This window comes from Lissotriton helveticus (genome assembly GCF_964261635.1).
Source record: "Lissotriton helveticus chromosome 1_1 unlocalized genomic scaffold, aLisHel1.1 SUPER_1_unloc_26, whole genome shotgun sequence".
Lineage (NCBI taxonomy): Eukaryota > Metazoa > Chordata > Amphibia > Caudata > Salamandridae > Lissotriton > Lissotriton helveticus.
In genome coordinates, this window is record NW_027611666.1 from 252,170 (window position 1) to 263,260 (window position 11,091).

Genomic DNA, 11,091 nt, shown 5'->3' on the forward strand with positions numbered 1-11,091 from the left:
CCATGTCTGAACTGGGGTGGCCGAGTGAGCTAAAGAATGGTGATGGATTAAACCCAGATCAGTTGACTGGGGGTGAGTGTTTGATTTGCTCAAACGCTCCGTCCATCATCCCCTTTTGTATCGCTTTGTTCGCCCTAAGTGTGGCAGGGTATGCTCAGACGTGAGTCCCTTGCACACTTGGCCACTGGATTCAAGATAGCCTGGCTGATGAGGATTATGAATCCGAAACCGGTCCCAGGATGCTTGTTTCCGGTCCAGGGAAGACATGGCTTGGCAGTTCGGGCTGGACTGTTCCCATGAGGCACAGGGTCAGACTGATTTGCATATAGCCATGTCTGAACTGGGGTGGCCGAGTGAGCTAAAGAATGGTGATGGATTAAACCCAGATCAGTTGACTGGGGGTGAGTGTTTGATGTGCTCAAACGCTCCGTCCATCATCCCCTTTTGTATCGCCTAATTTCAAACCAGAGCGATGTGCAATGTGGGCCAAAGGAATAACGTAAAGATTAAAAAGAAGGGGGCTAAGGATAGAACCCTGGGGCACACCATGTGGGGATAAGTAAGTATTGGAAGTAGACGTGTGAGATAAAATTTGGAAAGTGCGGTCTGTGAGAAAAGACATTTATTTTTTTATTTTATTTTAGCGATTTGTATAGCGCCTGGTGACCCAAGGGCATCCCCGCGCTGTAAGGAGATTGTTTATCCTGTAAGGAGAGGGAGGGAGGAGGAACAGTTTTTTCGGGAATAGGTGCGTTTTCAGTTTTTTGCGAAAGGTCAGGTAGATGGCTTCCAGTCTGAGGGTGCGTGGGAGGGAATTCCATCTCACGGCCGCTTGCACTGAGAATCGTCGGCCTCCGGTGCGGGTCCTTTTGAATTTGGGGACGTTGGCTAGGTGCTCACTGTCTGAACGGAGGGATATGGATGCTTTGTAGGGGGTGACCAGGCTGCTGAGGATAGTAGGGCCAGATCCGTTGATAAGTTTGTGTGTTGTACACATGGCTTTGAATTCCACCCTTTGGCGAACAGGGAGCCAGTGCAAGGCCTTGAGGGCTGGTTTTGCTGACACTCTCGAAGGAAGGTTCGTGAGCAGACGGGCCGCAGCGTTCTGTGTCCGCTGTAGTCTAGTCAGGGTGGCCTCTGGGGCGCCCAGGTAGACCATATTGCTGTAGTCAAGATGGGACAAAACTAGCCCCTGGATGAGAAGTTTCCTAGAGGGAGGAGGAAGTAATGGGAGGATCTTACGGGTGGTGCGCATGAGCCCAAAACAGGTGCCAGCAGTTTTGGCCGCTTCAGGGTTTTTTCGCCTATGGCAAAGGAAGCTAGGTTATTAAGAAGGATACTGTGCGATACAGTATCGAAGGCTGCACTGAGATCAAGTAGTATCATCTACCACTACCACATCCACCACCACCACGTCTGCCACCATGTTCAACACCAACACCACGTCCACCACCACCATGTCCACCACCACCACCATGTCCACCACCACAACCACATCCACCAGCACAACCACGTCCACCACCACAACCACGTCCACCACCACCACCCCATCCACCACCACCACCCCCACCACCACAACCACCCATGATGGGTAAACTGTCACTGGTGGGCAGGGGTAATAGGAGTGTAAACCCCGGCTGTACATGGGACATTTAAGGATGCATTAGGTGCGAGAAGATGGGAATAGGGGCTAGAAGTATTACACCAGACCCAAGATACATTTTGAAGAGGCACAATGTCACAGGGGCTCCTGTAAAAGCACTCACAGCATCTCTACCTCACAGTGACATACCTGCATGAGCCACTCACTCAAAACAATCATTGGCACAGCCAATAGGTCTAGCCTTTGGGACCTTATAAGTGTTTAGCCATGCAACACTTGATGTTGTTGCACCAAGGATATTGTGCTGGATAACTAAACAGTTATAAGGTCCCAAAGGTGGGACCTATCGGCTATGCCAATGCTTGTTGTACTTGCCTCTCAAGTTAGTGAGGGCGAGTAGTCTCAGAATTCTCAGCTTGGTAATGTTGGCTGCTCGAACTCAGAGCTCAACAACAAACCAACAGGCTCAAAAGAATGAATGTCCAGCACACTGCTTATCTTGCTAAGAAAATGTACTTTACTCACCCAGTTGCACTCAATACTAGATTAATCAGAAACAAGTCAATGTCTCTGGCCTGTTAAGTTGGCAGGTGCTGCTCTTACTCATGTCTATCCCTCTCCCCCTATTATCAGGTTCCTTCTCCTGGTTCTGATTCCCTCTTCTCTAGCAGCTTTTAAGAGTAGCATGTATATAGTACAGGTGCAGTTCATTCACCCCAATGCGCATGTGCTCTCAGTCCTAAGTGTTTATCCCCGTCACAGGATGAGTCAGTTCTTTCAGGGTAACACTCGAAGGGCATACCTGCACACTCAAGAGAGCAGTGGCCCACTAGCAGGTTTTTGTCGAGCTCTTTTGTCCTGGGTGCAAGGCTGCATTCAGTAGGGCATCTACTCACCCTTTTCGTTGCAGTTGCCTGAAGATCACCTGGCCTGTCGGTAAGAGCAGGCCCTCTGGACCTTCCCCCACATCAGCAATTGAGTCCACACTGTGGCCGGCTGGACCACAGGCGTAACCCTCAGGCAGGGTTTTCGACACTTGGGCTGTTCTAACAGGTCGTATCATTGTGTGTTCCCCCAGTTAGTAAAAACAACAGTATTAGTCTTGGCTGCTTCTGCTGCACCCAGAGTCTTGTGCAGCTTTTCTGGCTAATTCTTCAGTCTGCAAAAAAATTGTGTCCTGTTTTTCTGCACCCGGTACATCCAGGTGTAGAAAAACCTCACAACTGATAATCAGGTGGAATGAAATGAACACATGAAAGTATGCCTTAATTTCATTGTGCTTGATTTGTAATCAGGGCCATGGTTGAGGGATAGGTCTAGGCATAGTCCTCACAACACACAATAGATAATTTGAAGCTGGGGCCATAAATCAAAAGCCCAGAAATCAGATACAAGTAGTGGGTTACTCTGGGCAGGGGGAATGCCTGTTGTCCATGGAGAGGACATTTCCGTCCAAGAAATCTACATTACAAATGAATTTTTAGTATTTCTATACTTCGGTTTTGTGCCAGCCCATATGACTTAACAACTTCACAAGGTACATGTAACCTTTGTGAGCTCATTAAAATCGTGAAAATTCTACAAATCCTCTCAGGTTACCATTTTACTCTCTGCTGTGTCGGAAAACTAGCTCAGATTTTTCAAAATTCTATATTGATTTGGCTTGTGAATTATATTTTTAGAAATTTACACTTCTTAACTATTTTATTTTAATACTACAGGTGATTGAAATTATAAACGAAGAAAGCAAGATTCAGCACCAGGCAACTGAATGCCAATGCCATAAGAAGGATTGTTTTGAAAAAATTAAGGACATCCAGCGTTCTGAGTTTGAAACCGTTTTCAAAATCTAGGTGTGGTGAGGAAACTTTAGCTGATAAAAGTACTGTTCCTGTAAGTGAATTTTCCAACTCTGTGTTTCATTAACCCAGAGCAGAACCATATCCGAGCACACAACCTCAGAAATAATGTGGAAAGACCAGTCACTTCAGCATCCTCATCTGAAATTTTCCCAGAAAGACAAATTTCCTCAGCATGACAAAATAATGTTCAACTAAAGACTCATCCAATTCCCGAGAGGAAGCACAAGCTGGATAAAAGAAAGTTATAACAAAAGGTTTCTTCTGCAGACCATCAAAGAAAGACTCTGAAAGAAGACTCTGAAGCTTACACGTCAAACAGCCAAAAGCACAGAGATTCAAAACCATCCTTGCTCAACAACCAGTGTTAACTAATGGCGCAACTTTTAGACTTTCTGCCTCTAAATATAATAACTCAACCAACTCTCCTCACTTTAACGAAACCCTTACAAATTCACCACTTTTTTTTGTTCAAGACCATCTCAAATATATGTTTCCTTTTTATTCTGTACTGTTCTGTAATTCTATGTAAATTGCCTCAACGTTATCTGTTGTGCAGGAGTGATGTGTAAAACTGTTAAATATAAAAACAAATTAAGTGAACACCGTGGTGCTATATTTAATGTAAATAGTTCCCCATCATCTGAACAAGAAACTTGGCACCAAACATAGGAAGGTTAACAGGAACTGATGTTCTGCGACTGATGATCCACAATACTATTGTGCATGTTCTAACGTCCTTAGTTACCACCATTATGACAGTGCAAAAAGGTACTTAATATTTAATCTGTAAATATCTGACTAATACCTTATCACTGCTTTGCTAAGAACCTAACAAATAAATGTGAGAAAAACTTCAGTTACAAAATAAGTTGCTGCCGGACAGGCCATAACCTAAAGCCCAATATCCGTGAAAAATATTTTGGCTTGTGTTATTGGACTGCTTCCAGATATACTTTGCTCAATTCAAGTCTTGAGAAGATTACATGCAATTTCTTTTAGAGATTAACGTTGAACATTATCTAAACAAGCCCTGACTCTAGAATCTGGTTCACTCTTACCATTGCATATAAGCAAGAGAAAAACAAACTTGGAGCATTAACTCTAGAAAAAATATTATAAAAACATGGACTGCAAGAACTAAATCGCTGTTTACTCCAGCTTCGCTCATCGCACAGTAACCCAAAATAGGGAAAAAACATATCAATGCCTGAAAATATTTAGCTGAAAATCTCACCTTCACTGGACATGTGAGAATGCACACTAGGGAAAAACTCTCTCAGTGCTCTGAATGCCCAAAAAGTTTCAGCCGTAAATCTTATCTCACTGAGCATTTGAGAATCCACACTGGGGAAAAGCCTTATCAGTGCTCTGAATGCCAGCAAAGGTTTTATATCAAACAGAGTCTTTTCCGACATGCAATAATCCACTCTAGGGAAAAACCTTATCAGTGCTCTGAATGCCAAAAGAATTTCAAACGTAATTTTCTTCTAACTGCACATCTGAGAATCCATACTGGGGAAAAACCTTATCAGTGCTCTGAATGCCAGCAAAGGTTTCGTACTAAACAGAGTTTTACTCGACATGCTGTAACCCACACTGGGGAAAAACCTTATCAGTGCTCTGAATGCCAGAAATGTTTTAGTGAAAAAAGAAGTCTCATCCTGCATACAAGAACCCACACTGGGGAAAAACCTTTTCAGTGCTCTGAATGCCAGAAATGTTTCAGTGACAAAATCAGACTCACTAAACATACAAGAATACACACAGGGGAAAAACCTTACCAGTGCTCTGAATGCCAGAAATGTTTCAGTGAAAAAGGCACTCTTATTCAGCATACAAGAACCCACACTAGGGAAAAACCTTATCAGTGCTCTGAATGCCAAACATATTTCAGTACCCAAAGCCGTTTCGGTCAGCACACAAGAACCCACGCTCCGAAAAAACCTTATCAATGCTCTGAATGCCAGAAATGCTGCGGGGGAAAAAAAGTTTCACTCAACATACAAGAACCCACACTGGCTAAAAAGCCATATCAGTGCTCTGAAGACCAGAAATGTTTCTGTGTCCAAAGAAGTCTCACTCAGCCTACAGCACCCCACACTGGGGAAAAAACCCTATCAGTGCTCTGACTGCCATAAATGTTTCAGTGACAAAAGCAGTCTCACTCAGCATACAAGATCCAACACTGGGGAAAAACCATATCAGTGCTATTAATGCCAAAAACCCTTTAGCCATAAATCTCTTACTGAACATGTGAGTATCCACACTGAAGAAAAACCTTATCACTGCTCTGAAGACAGACAAGATTGAGAGTTGAGATTGTTACAATCACCATAAGCAAACACACACGATCCGAAATGATCATCAGTGCTCCGAATGCCAGAAAAGCTTCAATTTTAAACACAATCTCACTCTACATGAGCAAACAGACACAGGGAAAAGTGAATGACAGAAATACCTCTCTAAACATGAGAGCCTCCATTCCGGGGACTGCCAGAAAAGATGTATTCAGAAAAGGTATCTCATTCTTCATCAGAGACCCCACAGTGGGGGAAAACTTTTTCATTGCTCCGAATGCCAGAAAATCTTCTATCTGAAAGCCATTCTTATGTAACATGAGTGAAACCACACAGGGGATAATCCTTATGAGTCCTCGAAATACAAGCAAACTTGTGGTTACAAATTACTTCTCACTTGACATGAATAAACTCACACAGGGAAAAAACCTAACGTATGTTCTGAATGTCAGATCAGGTTTAGTTTAGAATATAGTCTCATTCCACGTGAGAGAATTTACTCTGGACTAAAGCCTTTTACATACTCTGAATGCCAGAAAAGTTTCAGTCAGAAAGTCAGTCTCACTCTAAATGCATCCAAACCTGGTGAATAGGAACCCGGATCCTGAGTTACAGAACAGCTTTTAACGCAACCTCACTTTACATAAAGAGCAAACATTGTAGTTGCAATAGGATTAATCAAAAAAATCTTGCAGGGTAACTTAGACTGCCTACATGCAACCTCCGGAGAAATATCTGGGTTTGAAAAAATCAACTAAGTGCCACAAAATCCGTAATTTAAGTATCGGAAAGTTACAATACAGTCAAGGTCTCTACTTGACTCAGAAATGTTAGCACATGAAATAAAACAACAAATTGCCACAAAATTCACAATATGAATGTATTAAATATTTTCAACACCAATGGTTTCTACTCACCCTTGTTAGTTAACATATGACTAAAATATATATTTTGGGTGCAGTGTTTTGTACACTTGTTAACAGTATTGAATATAGAATTTTCATCATAAGATACAACAGCAGTAAAACGTAACAAACAATTACGTTTGATAACGCACTTGCTGGTGGATACTCCTTTACCTGCAGATTCCTCACCTGGTGAATATTCCCCAGAAGCCAGACTGAATCCTGAAAGTTGAAAGCAGTATTGCTGCACCTTCGTAGATGACTTTGTGCAGCTCAGTGTTGACGTCCTTCTGCTCCAGAAGTGATGATCGGAGCCGCATATAAGCACAACCCATGAGAATAAACACTGGGGTCCGAGGGTTTAATTATGTCACTGGCCTGTATCACATATGCAGGCCCTGGGCAGATGTTAATTCACCATTTGTATCATGAGTAGAAATCAGACAAGGCCTTTTCCTTTCTAATAACTCAAATTGTATTCTCAGCAGGTAGTGTATATATACATTTGTGAGTGATGACGGTGTGGTGCTCAAGGTGAAAGTGATATGATAGAAGAATCTGATCCACATATACACAGAAACAGGGCTGAACATTACTTTTGTTTAATACAAGTTAAGCAAAGCTGATTCTTAGAAGACATAGTTCATGTGAAACAGTCCCTGTATAGTTGATGTTTCAACCATTCCAGTTAATCAGTTAATTATCATGGTCTCATCAGTACAGTAGATTGCCATCCCTCCCGTATACTGCTCACACTGTATTCATTACTCTTCAGTACGGGATCTTCTGTATCACAGGCCAGCATTCCCAGGAGGAAGTCAAATTCAACGAAGCAGTTCCAGCGGCCCGTTCGCTTGACCAAACACCTGAAGCCATTGAATCTTCTGCTTGCTGTGAAACAAGTTCAAGTCTGATACGTCCTGATGAGATCCTCGTAATTGACTATGTTGTCCGGGAGAAGCTGCACCAGCCCTCCTCTGATGATGGGCAGGAATGCCATGAGCACCAAGCGAAATATTTGCAACTCCCAACAGACTGATGTGGAGTGTGGCTTCTGCCTGTAACGAGGGTCTTCTAATCTACACCTCTCCTGTATGGCCTTCCCAACCCAGAAGTGATGCATCCGCCACCACTGTTAAATCTGGGTGGAGTAAGGAGAGGAGTCTGTCGCTGGCACAATCTCAGTTGCTGGACAAAATGTTAGATTCTAAATCCAACAGGGTGACTCTGTGTCAGGAAGGACACAATAAATAGGTTTTGCGGCTGCGGCTGCGCCCGCTGTAGCAGCAGGTGACTCAGTGGCGTGTTGTCCCTGATGTCATGGACATTGTCTTTGTGCGCTATGTCCATGAAAGAACTAGGATGCCTGTTGGGTTTGCAGTGGGGCATGGCATTGGCAGAGTTGAAAAACCCTACTGTATCCACTGAGGCGACAACATTTTGGATGAAATTGCTTGACGGAGGCAAACGGGACCAAGAAATGTGCTGTGGCTCTGCTTTCTTTAAATCTGTCTAGGGCTCAGTCCTCTTTCTTGTTTCAAAGACAACAGCCATTGAACGGCAGGTCCATTAAAGATTCTTAGATGTCTTCAGAGAATCCAGTTGATGCACTGAAGTGCCACACTCGTGCCTATCGCCTTACTCAAGCAGTCAACCATGCCCAGGCCACAAAGAATTACAAAAACTTTGCAGCAACACATCCATCTCGAATAGCTTTTATTAGGGTCACCGGCAGAGTTTGGGCCAAAGTAGCCCACAGGGCATGTATATATTGGGAAGCATAGTCATTCAGACCTTCTAGGATTTGGTGATGTACTTAAAAAAATCTCTAAATAACCCGTTTTTTAACAAGCCTGCGCTTTCTACAAAAATGCTATGTGAATGCAACCTCCTCCTTGTATTGGTCAAGCGCTCAACACTGGGCTCTTCATCGTAATAGATACTCCTGTAATGTCTTTGAGCATTGATGACATTGCTCTCTGGAACACTGATGCTGCACAAACGAGCCCAAAAGGCATACGTGTGAACCTGTAAGCACCTATGGGTGGGATTAAGGCAGTGAGGTCTTGTGACTCAGGGTGCAACCTTATTTTGTAATAGGCTGATGCCAAATTGAGGGTTGAAAAACTGTTTGCTCCCATTAAGGCTGTGAACATTTCATACATTGTGGGTAGGGGAAATATTTCTAACACTACTTCCTTGTTCAGTGCTTTTAAATATACGCACAATCTCACCTTGCTGTCAGCTTTCGTGCTTCCACAATGGGAGCTAACCACTCTGTGGCTTCAACTAGCTCAATGACATTCTTTTCACATGATTTCTCCAATTTAAGTTCTCACCAAATCTTTTTACTTTCACTGGTAGTCTACAAACCTTGGATACAACGGGGGTTGCAGTAGGTTTTAATTTACTTTTGTGGATGTATGATTTGAGGCATCCTAATTTTCTGCTAAATACAATAATAATGTAGTGAGGCATTAGGGTCAAGAGCTACACCCAAGATTTTCTGGACTGACCATCCTAAAATGCTGTCACCTATCTTAGACAAATATACTTTGCTTAGGGTTTTCTTTCCACAGTCCCGAATATTCCCCAAAAAATAGCCTTTCATGATGTGTTGGCCCCCAGACCCACCAGGTTGTATGTCCATGTTATTCAACCGGGCTCTATCTTTGAACTTGTATCTGAATACTGGTCAGAAATAATGGTTAGTCTGGAGCAAGAATCAAACATTGCATCTACAATATCCCTGGGACTACCTTTACCTGACTCATTCATTTGCAAGACTATTTCATCAAATATTTCAGATAATTTGGGACTTTTATATCTTTTCTCATTTTGTACCTTCAATATGCAGCAAAATACCCCTACTTACCACAACCCTTAGACACAGCCTTCCATTCTGGGCATTCTCTCCAGTTAGCCAAATGGCCTGCTATACCACACCTGAAGCACTGCTCTTTGAAGCTCTGGTCATTCATTTTAATTATTTCCTTCTTCTCTTTCACAACATTTACCTCCCTCCTATTTTAAAGTGAACTGCTTTTGTTCTCAGCTTTTGCTTTTACACTGGACAACATGTATTCTACTTGCTTTGAAACCATTAACACTTCATTAACGGGGGTCATCCTTGAGCCGTAATTCTTCATGTATCCTAGCTATGTTACAATTGAACAAAAACTGGTCACAGATGCGTTCATCTAATGAAACACCAACACATACACTTCACTGCTAGTCTTCTTAGATTAGAAACAAATTATGCTATATTCTCATCCTCTTTCTGACTTCTTTTACCAAAATGATATCTATCCAGGATGGTGCTTATTCTTTGCAAACAATGTTTTCCAGTTTTTTACACATATTTCATAAGCATGTTAAACTTCTGCCTCATGCTCAGATCTGATAGGTATTCCTAGAACCTCCAGCCCCTGCGCTTCAAGGCAGCGTGCCAATAATGCTATTTTTCTGTCAATATTCACATTCGGACCACACACTGTGAGATAATTATCAAACACAGTTTTCCATTTACTCCATAATATTGGGGGTTCGCCTGGCATGTTGATACAGAATGGAGGTGGTGTGATGTTTTGCATTGTGAATAATGATAAACAAGTAAAGAGCCACAGGAAGTAATGTACAGGTTCGTACCATAGGTTGTTACAGGTGACAATAAGTACATTTGTAAGTACTTTACAATTTTTAATGAGGTGTCCACTCCGAGTCACTAGAGCTATAGTGTGTAAATATGTGATCCCAGGGTAGGCCTTAGACAGCCTAAGCCATTGTAAACTAATGGAGTAACCCAAGGTAGGCAACAGGACCTGTGTAACGTATGGCACATGCAACAATATGGTCCACTGGCAAATTATGTACAAGATAGTGTACAATATTGAATAACGTAATGTTGTTGTGGCGCAAATGAAATAAAAAAAGACGATACAAGGAATATTCAACTCAATTCAATTTATATTTTTCATTTCCCAAAATTCCCTAATAAATGCATACATATGTTTAAGAAAATCACATCACAGTTGCTCCAGGAGTTATTTTCTGTCTCTATAAGACTACTTGACCCCAAAACCTATGTTTGACAACAAAATTAAGTATATAGGTCTCATGATTCCTGAAATATTAGAGCATCACTGCAACACATCCGCCATTTTTTTAAATGTCGAGAAAAATTCAGCCCGGATTAGCAATGTCTAGTTAAATTACTTCTTTAATGATACGAAAACACAAATCAAAAATTAATATCTCTGGAAAACAATTATTTTACAGAGGTATATCAAGGGGCCAGGACTAACTGCTGTGGTCGGTTGAAGGTTCTACATGGTTCCCTCTTGTTGCAGCATCGAGTAAAAATGGTGGAACCAGACTGGTCACCAACATTCCTTGGTACTGGTAAGGTTAGGAAGATGATGCTT